This window comes from Meles meles, chromosome 8 (genome assembly GCF_922984935.1).
Source record: "Meles meles chromosome 8, mMelMel3.1 paternal haplotype, whole genome shotgun sequence".
NCBI classification, from domain to species: domain Eukaryota; kingdom Metazoa; phylum Chordata; class Mammalia; order Carnivora; family Mustelidae; genus Meles; species Meles meles.
Window position 1 is genome coordinate 2,344,739 of NC_060073.1, and position 8,782 is coordinate 2,353,520.

At 66.5% G+C, this 8,782-nt stretch overlaps 1 protein-coding gene across 2 annotated transcripts in view; it reads right to left on the bottom strand.

Moving 5' to 3' along the window:
* The window catches only part of OSBPL5 (oxysterol binding protein like 5), a 49,125-nt gene extending 41,064 nt beyond the window's left edge, over positions 1 to 8,061 (bottom strand). Inside the window, exon 1 of one of the 2 annotated variants that reach the window (XM_046016688.1) lies at positions 7,962 to 8,061. The gene's annotated coding sequence lies outside the window, so the exon portion shown is untranslated. Of the gene's footprint in view, positions 1 to 286; positions 307 to 7,961 lie in introns of those variants that run through there. The other variant, XM_046016690.1, reaches the window with a different exon arrangement.
* Positions 8,062 to 8,782: the final 721 nt, after the last annotated feature.

Consider the following 8,782-nt stretch of genomic DNA (forward strand, 5'->3'; position numbering starts at 1 on the left):
CCAGAGACAAACAGCGTGTTCCTTGCGCTTGCGAGATTTAAAAATAAACTGAGAAGCAGACACGGTTCAAAATAACGATGGGGCTGGGAAGGCCGTGTTCGCCCGCCTGTCTTCCTCCTGCCACTTGCTCCATCGCGGCGTAAAACCGGCGCACCAGCCCAGGGTGCCCTCTGACAGGCGGGGGGTGGGGGGACAGGCTGGCAGGGCCCTGCGCGGGGGACACGCCCGAGGGACCACCCGCCCCGCCCCCAGCCGGCTGCCCCGAGAGGGAGGGACCCACGTCCACGTCCGCTTTGCCTGGAGGACGTCCTCCCCCTTTCTTGGCTGCACTCGGCAGGGGGTCTGCGGAGTAGCGGCCCAGCCTCCGACGCTCACGTGGTCAGCTCCACGCAGGGACTCCGGGCACTGCCCACTCTGCCTCCCGTGGGCTCCGGCTGCTTGAACAGCACCGGTTACAGGCAGCTGAAGTCCTCCTCCCCATCCTCTGAGTGTACGGGGGGCAAGGGACCTAGAAGACCCCCCCCACCAGCCAGAGTTCTAGAGGGCGGGGCAGGAGGGCCGACCCCGACGGGCCCCCACGACTCCCCACACGGCTGCCCCAGAGAAAGGCCAGTGGGCATGAGCACCCACAGCCCAGTGTGGCATCGTCCACATCCTGCCCGGAGGAAAGGTCACGTCTGGTTTCAAAAGGGCCACTGTGGAGGGAGGGGCACCCCGCCATCTGGGGCGTAGCCGTCACGTGCCCCTCCTCCTGCACCCTTGGTGGCGGCCCAGGTCCATCCGGGGGCCTGTGTACTCTGACTGGCTCGGAGCAGAGCTTAATGGCCCTGGACCCTGGACCCTGGACCCCGGGGGGCTCCAGGTCAGGCTGCAGCTTCTCCCAGCTTTACGGAGGCACAACCACGCAGGCTGATGAAGGACCCCACCCAGTTCCTGCCTCTGTGCCTTTGTGGGCGTCTTCTCCGCGGAGGTGAGGAGGGTAAATTCTACTGTCTCGGCGTATTTTAAGTCTAAGGTGGTGTCATCAACTGGCGTCATCGTGCCACATGGATCTGCTGTTTCTGATCAACAGCGTGGGCTGGTCACCGAGAGTCCCCTTAGGGGGCCCTGGCAAACCTCTCTGTCCCGTGAGCCTGCAGCCCTGTGCCGAGAGCAGCCGGGGGGACGGCATCTCCCTCCAGTGGGGTGGGAGCCCGTGGTCTTCCCACCGGGATGGTGGGATGTGGCGGGTGGGGCCCCCGGGCCGGCGGAGTAAGCTGAGTTGCTAAGAACATGCGCCTCGGGCCGGGACCCTGGCCCTGCTCGGAGACGCCGCCCCTGCTCACCCACCCCTGGGCCGGGGGTCTTAAGCTCCACACACGTTGTGTCCTCACCGAGCCCCTCCCCCAACAGCATCACCACTGGCCCCTCAGCCGCGTCCAGCTGGGCTGCTCGGGCGGGTGCGCACCCTCGGACCCCGAGATCCCGCTTCAGGCCGCTGCCCTGGGTGGGCTCCCGGCCCCGCGCCCGGCGAGACCCGGACACAGAACGCGCTCCTGGGAGCAAATGGAATAAAATGGAAACGAGTGGGTCGCCCCGGGGGGCAGAGTGGAAACAACCTGCGCCTTACACAGAGCAAGGAGGACGAGCAGGGACGTGGGGCCCGAAAGAGCCACAGACGGCTGTGGATGTGCGCTGGCGAGTCCTCTGCGCCTCCAGACCCAAGAGGAAGGGGACACCAGCCAGAGGCCCTGCACGTGTTTGTGGACCCGTCCATATATAGTCAAAACGCGGAAACAGGCTGGGCCCAGCTGGGAAGGCCTCCGGGACCCAGGGGAGTGGGGAGCAGGGGAGCAGGGGTGCGGGGGTGGGGGAGCCGGGCGCCCTGCAGGCTCTCGTGGGCAGTCAAGGCCCTGTTCTCTGCTTGACCTTCCGGGCCTTAAACCCGAAGCAACCAGAGCCGGCCGGTACAACCTTGGCCTGGGGCGGGGGGTGTATCCTTTAGTGTGGTTCCTGCGTTTAAACATCTCACAAGCATTGCCCATTAATCACAGTTTTAATTGATGATAAGGAAAGCGTCTCTCCGCGTTCCAAGAGCCCAGTGGCTTGGCAGCGCCTGAACCGGCAGAGGGCGGTCTGGGCTCGGTGCACACCGTGGGCCGGCCCTGAGCTTCCGCACAGGACTCCCCGCTGCGACGCCCATTTCATGGATGAGAAAACCAAGGCCTGGAGCCCCAGGGGCTTGCCCAGGGCCGCTCGGCCAGAGGCGGTTCAGAGGAGGGCCAGGGACTCCCGGCCAGCGCATGGACTGCGAAGCCCACGTCCTAACCAGCAGGCGCTGGGCATCCCCGGAGCCCCCACGGGAAGCTGGAGCACCTTCTGCAGAGGCCCTGTTTACAGACCGGGACATCTGGCCCGACGAGGTCCAGCTCTCTGCCTGCCTCTGTGTATAACAAGACACCCAAACGGAGCAAACAAAATCAGCAGCTCACTGTCCGCCCCGGGGAAAAACAAATGCCATTTTCCAGCGAGTGGGAAGGGGGAGCGGGGGCTCAGACCAGAGGGGGTCAGGCCAGGAGCAGGAGACCCGACACAGAAGAAGGGAGACGACACAGCAGGCGAGGGGGACTCCTGCAAGCTCACCCCGAAGACCACGGCTCCACGGAGAAGGTGCCAGGCCACGCCTGAGCCTCCGCACACAGCTGGTCTGCTGCAGGGCCGGAAGAGCGTTCCAGGCGAGGGAACAGCATATGCTAAGGGAGCGGGTGCAGTGACAGTCCCGCTGCTTTCCTCGTCACCACACCGACAGCTCAGCTTCTGCTCTAATGCCAAGTCCCAGCGCCCCCTCCCCGTGCTCCCTCCCCTCGCCAATCACTGTGCAGCTGGCCTTGGGTCAGCACCGCCCACACCTGGTTCCTAACTCAGAGCCACCAATTTGTGGCTGACGCTTACCCAACGCGGACGCAGGAGACCATCTGACTCCCCCCAGGAGACAGGGGACTGCTGTGACCTGCACTCACAGATAGCGCCCACTGCCCCCTGCCCCCGGCACCTGGGGTTGCGAACCCCGGAGCCGTACTTTCCGTGCCCAGGCCTCCCAACCCACCCACCACGGGCCCAACCTCACCCCCGCGCTGCCACCCTGGTCCATGCAGAGCGCCGGGGGCCTGGGTCAGGTCTCTCTGTGGCTCCAAAGCCAGGCTGTGGGGCCATCTCATTGCTCTGCTCGGCCGGTGCAGCAGTTCGGCAGGGGCGGGCAGGCAGGGATCCAGGGCTCCCCACCGTCCCCTCCTCAGGATTCCCCAGGACCGGGTCATGCGGCTAACCCGGAGACCCCGGCCGAGGCTTTGCTCGAGGGGCCACTGCAGAAAGGCGGAAACAAAGTGCCCCAAACCCCAGACAGCTGCTCGGTGTTTAGGGTCCGAGCAGGAGGTGTGGAACAGAGACCATCCCGTCTCCCAGGACTGGGGTGAGGAGCCTACAACCTCGGGCCTGTGGGAGGGCCATGCTGGCAAGGGCCCGACCCCCGGGCATCCTGAAGACCTCCTCTACGTCCAGGGTATACACGAGAACTGGCAGCCCACGCCCGTGCCCCAGAGAAGGAGCGCTCTCTAGAAACAGCCGAGGCACAGAAACCCACATTCCACCGCTGCCATAAGTAACGGCAGGAGGGTTCCTCCCTGGGCTCTGGGTAGCCGGGGCCCCTGGCGAGAGCTCTCATCCCACAGCGAGGCGACTTCAGGTCTGAGTGTGGCTGTCCTGCCCCCTTGGCCCAGGGTTCTGGATTTGGGGGGCTTCCTGACAAGTGGGGTGGGGTCCGTCCCATAGGGCCGATCGGGCCCCCCCATTTAGCTGCTCTGCTGCTCACTGGTCCCCTCGGGCTGCTGTGGCCCAGGGGATACCTGGGGATACCCAGGGGATGCCTGATAGGCAGCCTCGAGCCCTCTGCCAGCTTCAGCCCGCGAGGCACCCCCCCACCTCCTGTCCCTCCTAGGCATCAGCTGGCCCTTCAAGCGACCTCTGGGTGCCCATTCACCCCAGGAAGCAGCAGGAGCTCCCTCCCCTCGGCCCGGATGCCCGTCCCTGCGTGCAAGCTGCTGTTCCCAGTGTGGCTGTGGCCAAGGACAAAGGCGCCACCCTGCCTGCCCACTGGCCCGCAGAGGCCCCATTCCCTCTCCTCCCCCTGCCTTCCTGGGGACCTGCCCGTCTCCAAAGCAGAGCATGGCCTGTGCCTGGTTTCCAGACCGCCCGGGCCTTAGACGGGGCAGTGGCCCGTGGGATGGGGTATTGCCAGATCCCTCCTCACGGTCTCATTATGCGTCCTGAAACTCCCCGTCACGGCTGGACACAGCTCACTCGTGGGGCCTCATCTTCCCCGAGTCCTTCGTGCCTGTGAGGGTGAGGGGGCCCAGGCGGGTCAGTGCGGCTCAGCAGTAGGCTTTCCTCCCAGATAAGCCGCGGCGCTTTCTGTTTCTAACTCAGGAAGGACGGGCGCCCTGGGCAGCGCCGCAAGCTGGGCCTTCTGAACACGAGCACATCGGGGGACCCGACGGGAGGCGCGGAGCGGGCGTCGTCTCAAGACGCTTCCCTAGACGAGGGCAATCCCGTGGCTTCACGTGAGCACAGAGCACCTACTGTGTGCCAGGCCCCGAGCACACAGTCAGGCAACCAGGGAGTGACGACCACTCGTGCTAACGCTGAGCGCCTGCCGCAGGCCTGGCTCGGGCCGACCGACCGCCTTCTCCGCATCCAGTCATTCCGTGAGGCAAACCGAGAAGGGAGGTAATTCGGACACAGATCCGCGTGGCTAAGAAAAGGAAGCCCGCCCAGCTACCTCGGGACGGGCGCCTCGTGACCACAGAGGGGCCCGGCGACACCTGAGTTGAGGGCTGCTTGGCACCGAGGACGAGGGAACAGGGAATGCAAAGACCCTGGAGTAACAAAGGCTCGATGCCTGTGGGCAGAGGCACGGAGGTGCGGGGAGCCTACGGACAGGCGGGGACCGGCCCTCCAGCACCTCGTGAGGCCCAGAAGGGAGTGTGGGACTATCTGGAGGTCACCGCGGGTCACAGAGGACTCGAAGCCGGTAGGCTGCACGAGGCGGCCTGTATTTCAGAGATCACGCCGGCTGCCGGCTAGAAACAGAGCCGGCGGTGAGACTGGAGCCTGCTGGGGGCTGGTGTGGTTTGAGCCCAGGACAGAAGAGAGGCCATCAGGTGGCCTCCGGACACTAAGCGAACCACTGGCTTGGAGATACATGACAAAGGACCCCTGGGGGTCCTGGAGCCCCCAAAGCCAGCCACCCAGCTCCTGTCCTGAGCACGGGGACCGTCCTCTCCCTGGCCCAATGGCCTAGATAATGTTGCTAGTCCTTTGGTGGTCCTGGGCCTGAGGCCCTTCCCAGGGGTCATCATGCACCCCACCCCTCATCTGTGATCCTGGTCGTGGGGATTTCCTCCCTACGGATCCCCGAAGCTCTGCCGGGCTGCCCCACATCTTGGGCCAGCAGCATTCCTTGCGCTGGGTGGCTTATCCCCCAGCTACCTCACCAAAGAACTCCAGGCCAGACCCACTGTTCTGCCCCGGCCCTGTCCCAGCCCTGCTTCCCCATCGGGCAGGTCCTGACCACACAGCTGGGGCCCACTCCCCTTGGCAGAGACACCAGGCCAGGAGAAGCCAAATTCATACCCGCCAGTGCCCGCGCCCGGGGCCCTGGCTCGGAACCGCCTGCTCCCAGCCCAAGTTCTTTGCATGCAACCGTCACTACCCAGCCCTGCAGAAGGTCCACTGGCTGCTAAGAATCTCCCCAGACGAGTGGTCACCTCGTGAGGGTCATCAATCCAGCCCAGGCCGGTGCAAAGCCTCAGAGGGCTAAAGTTCTGTTCCCTAGACCTGTAGGCTTGGTAGGTTACAGGGCAAATCCGGCCCCCAGAACAGTGCCTTGTTCCTCCAGGGTGGCCGTGAGCCGTGCGAGGAGCTCCCAGGGCAGCGCGCCTGGCCACTGCTGGGAGGTCACAGCACCACTCCAACCCTGCCACTCCCCCCAGCCAGGCACCCGACCCGGGGACCCCACAGGGGGACCACATCTGACAGCTCCCTTCGTGTCAGGACGCCTGGGTCCTCTCGTCGTGCACCGTCCAGCCCCCGTCCTGGGGCTCATGCCTCACCCCTACAACCGGAAGCTGGGTCTGCACGGCTTCCCAGCTGCGGCCGCACACCTGTCGCTGGGACAACACACGGGACAGGGGCAGGGCGTGCTTCTGTCACCTTGTCACCTGGGGGGTCCCCTCCACCTGCACGCCGCGTGTGCACACCAGAATCGGCAGAAAGCACGAGCCCCCCAACACAGCAGCCAGAGACACCAGCAGTCTGCAAACCAGGGGCTCCTCATGGAGGCTTCCGTTTAGCATGTCGGATCACTCCCCTGGCTTGGGAAGCTTCCGGGAAGAGACTGCAGGACCGACATTGATCCCGGACACTCGGCACAGTGAGCACCAGGCTAGGGGGACGGGCTGCATTCAGCGGCAGGAGCCAGAAGCAGGCTCAGAAGAGAACAGATTCGCTGCCTTCAGGGCCCAGGAAGGACCAGCTTTCCAGCTTTGGGCTGGCTTCCAGGACGCCCTGCCCAGGCCTCTGCACAGGCCTCCCCCCTCCCCAGGACGAGGCGGGGTCAGAAGGCCCTCGCCTGGCCCTTCTGCTTTGTCACCTTTTCTCAGCACAGCCCGGTAAGACACAGCAGACAGACCCACTGGCCGCTGCCTCCCGGGTCCCCGCGGCCCCACACACGTGGGGCAGACAATGGGATCCGAGATCCGGAGCTTGAAGCCTGACGGGGGGCATCAGATACCCCTGAACCCTGCTGCTCGTAAAGCCGGTCAAATTCGAGGAGCCGGTCAAATTGCACAAGGCCCTGCAAAAGCGAGGCACTGGGGCAAGAAGGCAGCCAAAAGACTACCCAGCCTGCTCGCGCGAGGGCAGGGTGTCTGCGCTCGGGGACCTGGATCCACACAGTGCACGCGGGGCCAAGGACACACACATCGAACCCAGAGGCCATGCCCACGTCCCCAGCTGTGACACCCTGAGCCTGTCCCTGGCCTGGGGGACACACCTGGGTACGATCCCAAAGGCCCACCTGTCAAAGGGATTCAGGCAGACAGGCAGATGGTTATCTAAATTCTTTCCGGTGTAGACAGAGCAGCAAGTTCGTAGAATCCCAAGACGGCAAAAGAGCAGGAGCCCCACCAGCTGCTCCAGCAGGGTCTGGCCTGGCCCAGCCCAAGGATGTGTGGGGGCAGAGAAGCCCACCTCGGCCCAGAGGACCGGTCCACGTCCCCAGACACTCCAAGCCCCAGCTCCAGCTGGCCCCTGACAGCGGACCGCCCGGGGCGGGGGGCGAGCCCAGGAGCCCAGGCTGGAGAGTGGCCCCCAGGGGCTGCCCACGGCGCCCCCCCCCATCATGTCCCACCCTCCCCAGGAGCCTCAAGAGTTCAGGACCCCCCGGGAGACTCATGTCCGCCGCCCCCTCCCAACACCCGCTACGACCCTATCTTTACGGTGTCAGTGGCCTAGAGATGGAGGCTGCGGGCGGTGGGCGAGGCAGGGGTCGTCCCTCAGCCCGGGCGGCCGCTCGCTCCCTGGGCCCAGACGCCGCCGCGCTCGGAGGCGCAGACCCGACCCAGGGTGCGCCGGGCAGGGGAGCGCACGGCCAGCCCCCCGCGGCCCCGCTCCCCAGGCCCCGCCGGGCTGCGCGCGCCGCTCCCCACCCGCGCCCCACCCGCGCCGGCCCGCCCGCTCCTGGGACCGGCCCCGCGCCGCCCCGGGGCTCCCCGCCAGGCCGCTGTCGCGCGCGCCGGGCTGCGCCCCCGTCCCCGGGCCCCGCAGTCGGCCGCCGCCGGACGCTCCGGGCCCTCTCGGCCGCGGCCCCGCCGGGCCCCTCCCCGGGCCCTCCCGGCCGCCTCCCGCCCGCCGCGCCCCTACCCTACCGTGCGGCGACGCGGGGCGGCGGGCGGGCGCGCGGGGCTCCGCTGGCGGCGCGGCCGGCGGCAGGAAATGCCCGAGCGCCGGTGCGACCGCGGAGCCGGGGAGGGAGCGGCGGCGGCGGGCGGAGGGAGCGCGGCGGGGAGGGGCGGGGAGGGGCCGGCGCCGGAGGACGGAGCGAGGGAGGAGCGGGGAGGAGGAGGGAGGGGGCCGCCGCGGGGAGGGGGCGGGGGAGGGCTCGGCGGCCGCAAAACCCGGGAGGGATCCGCGGCGCTGGAGCCGGGCACGGGGACCCCAGGCGTCCTCTGCGCCCCCAGTCCCCGGCCGGGCCGCTGTGCCGCCACAGGTCCCGCCGCTGGGCAGGCTTGATGGCGGTGAGCGGGGAGGCCGCCTGGGGGGCCCTCCGGTAGATGCCTGGCCACCTCCAGCTCACCCTAAGCACAGTCCGGGGTGCCCCCTCTCTTCCTGGGGCCCAGAAACTGTCATCAGTTTTCTTCCTGGGACAGAAGCCACCGGAACATGAAGAACCCTGGAAACCCCAGCCCTTTGTCCTTGTCCTGCGGGTACGCAGAGCAGGACCTCTAGTCACACCCGGTGTTCCCGACAAAACCTCTTCCTTGGTCTCCTGCTAGGAACCCACTGGCTGCAGATTTCCTTCTGTGGGTCCCCCATCCCTTCTTCTTTTTTTTATATATATATTTTATTTATTTGACAGAGAGAAATCACAACTAGGCAGAGAGGCAGGCAGAGAGAGGAGGAAGCAGGCTCCCTGCAGAGCAGAGAGCCCAATGCGGGGCTCGACCCCAGGACCCTGAGATCATGACCT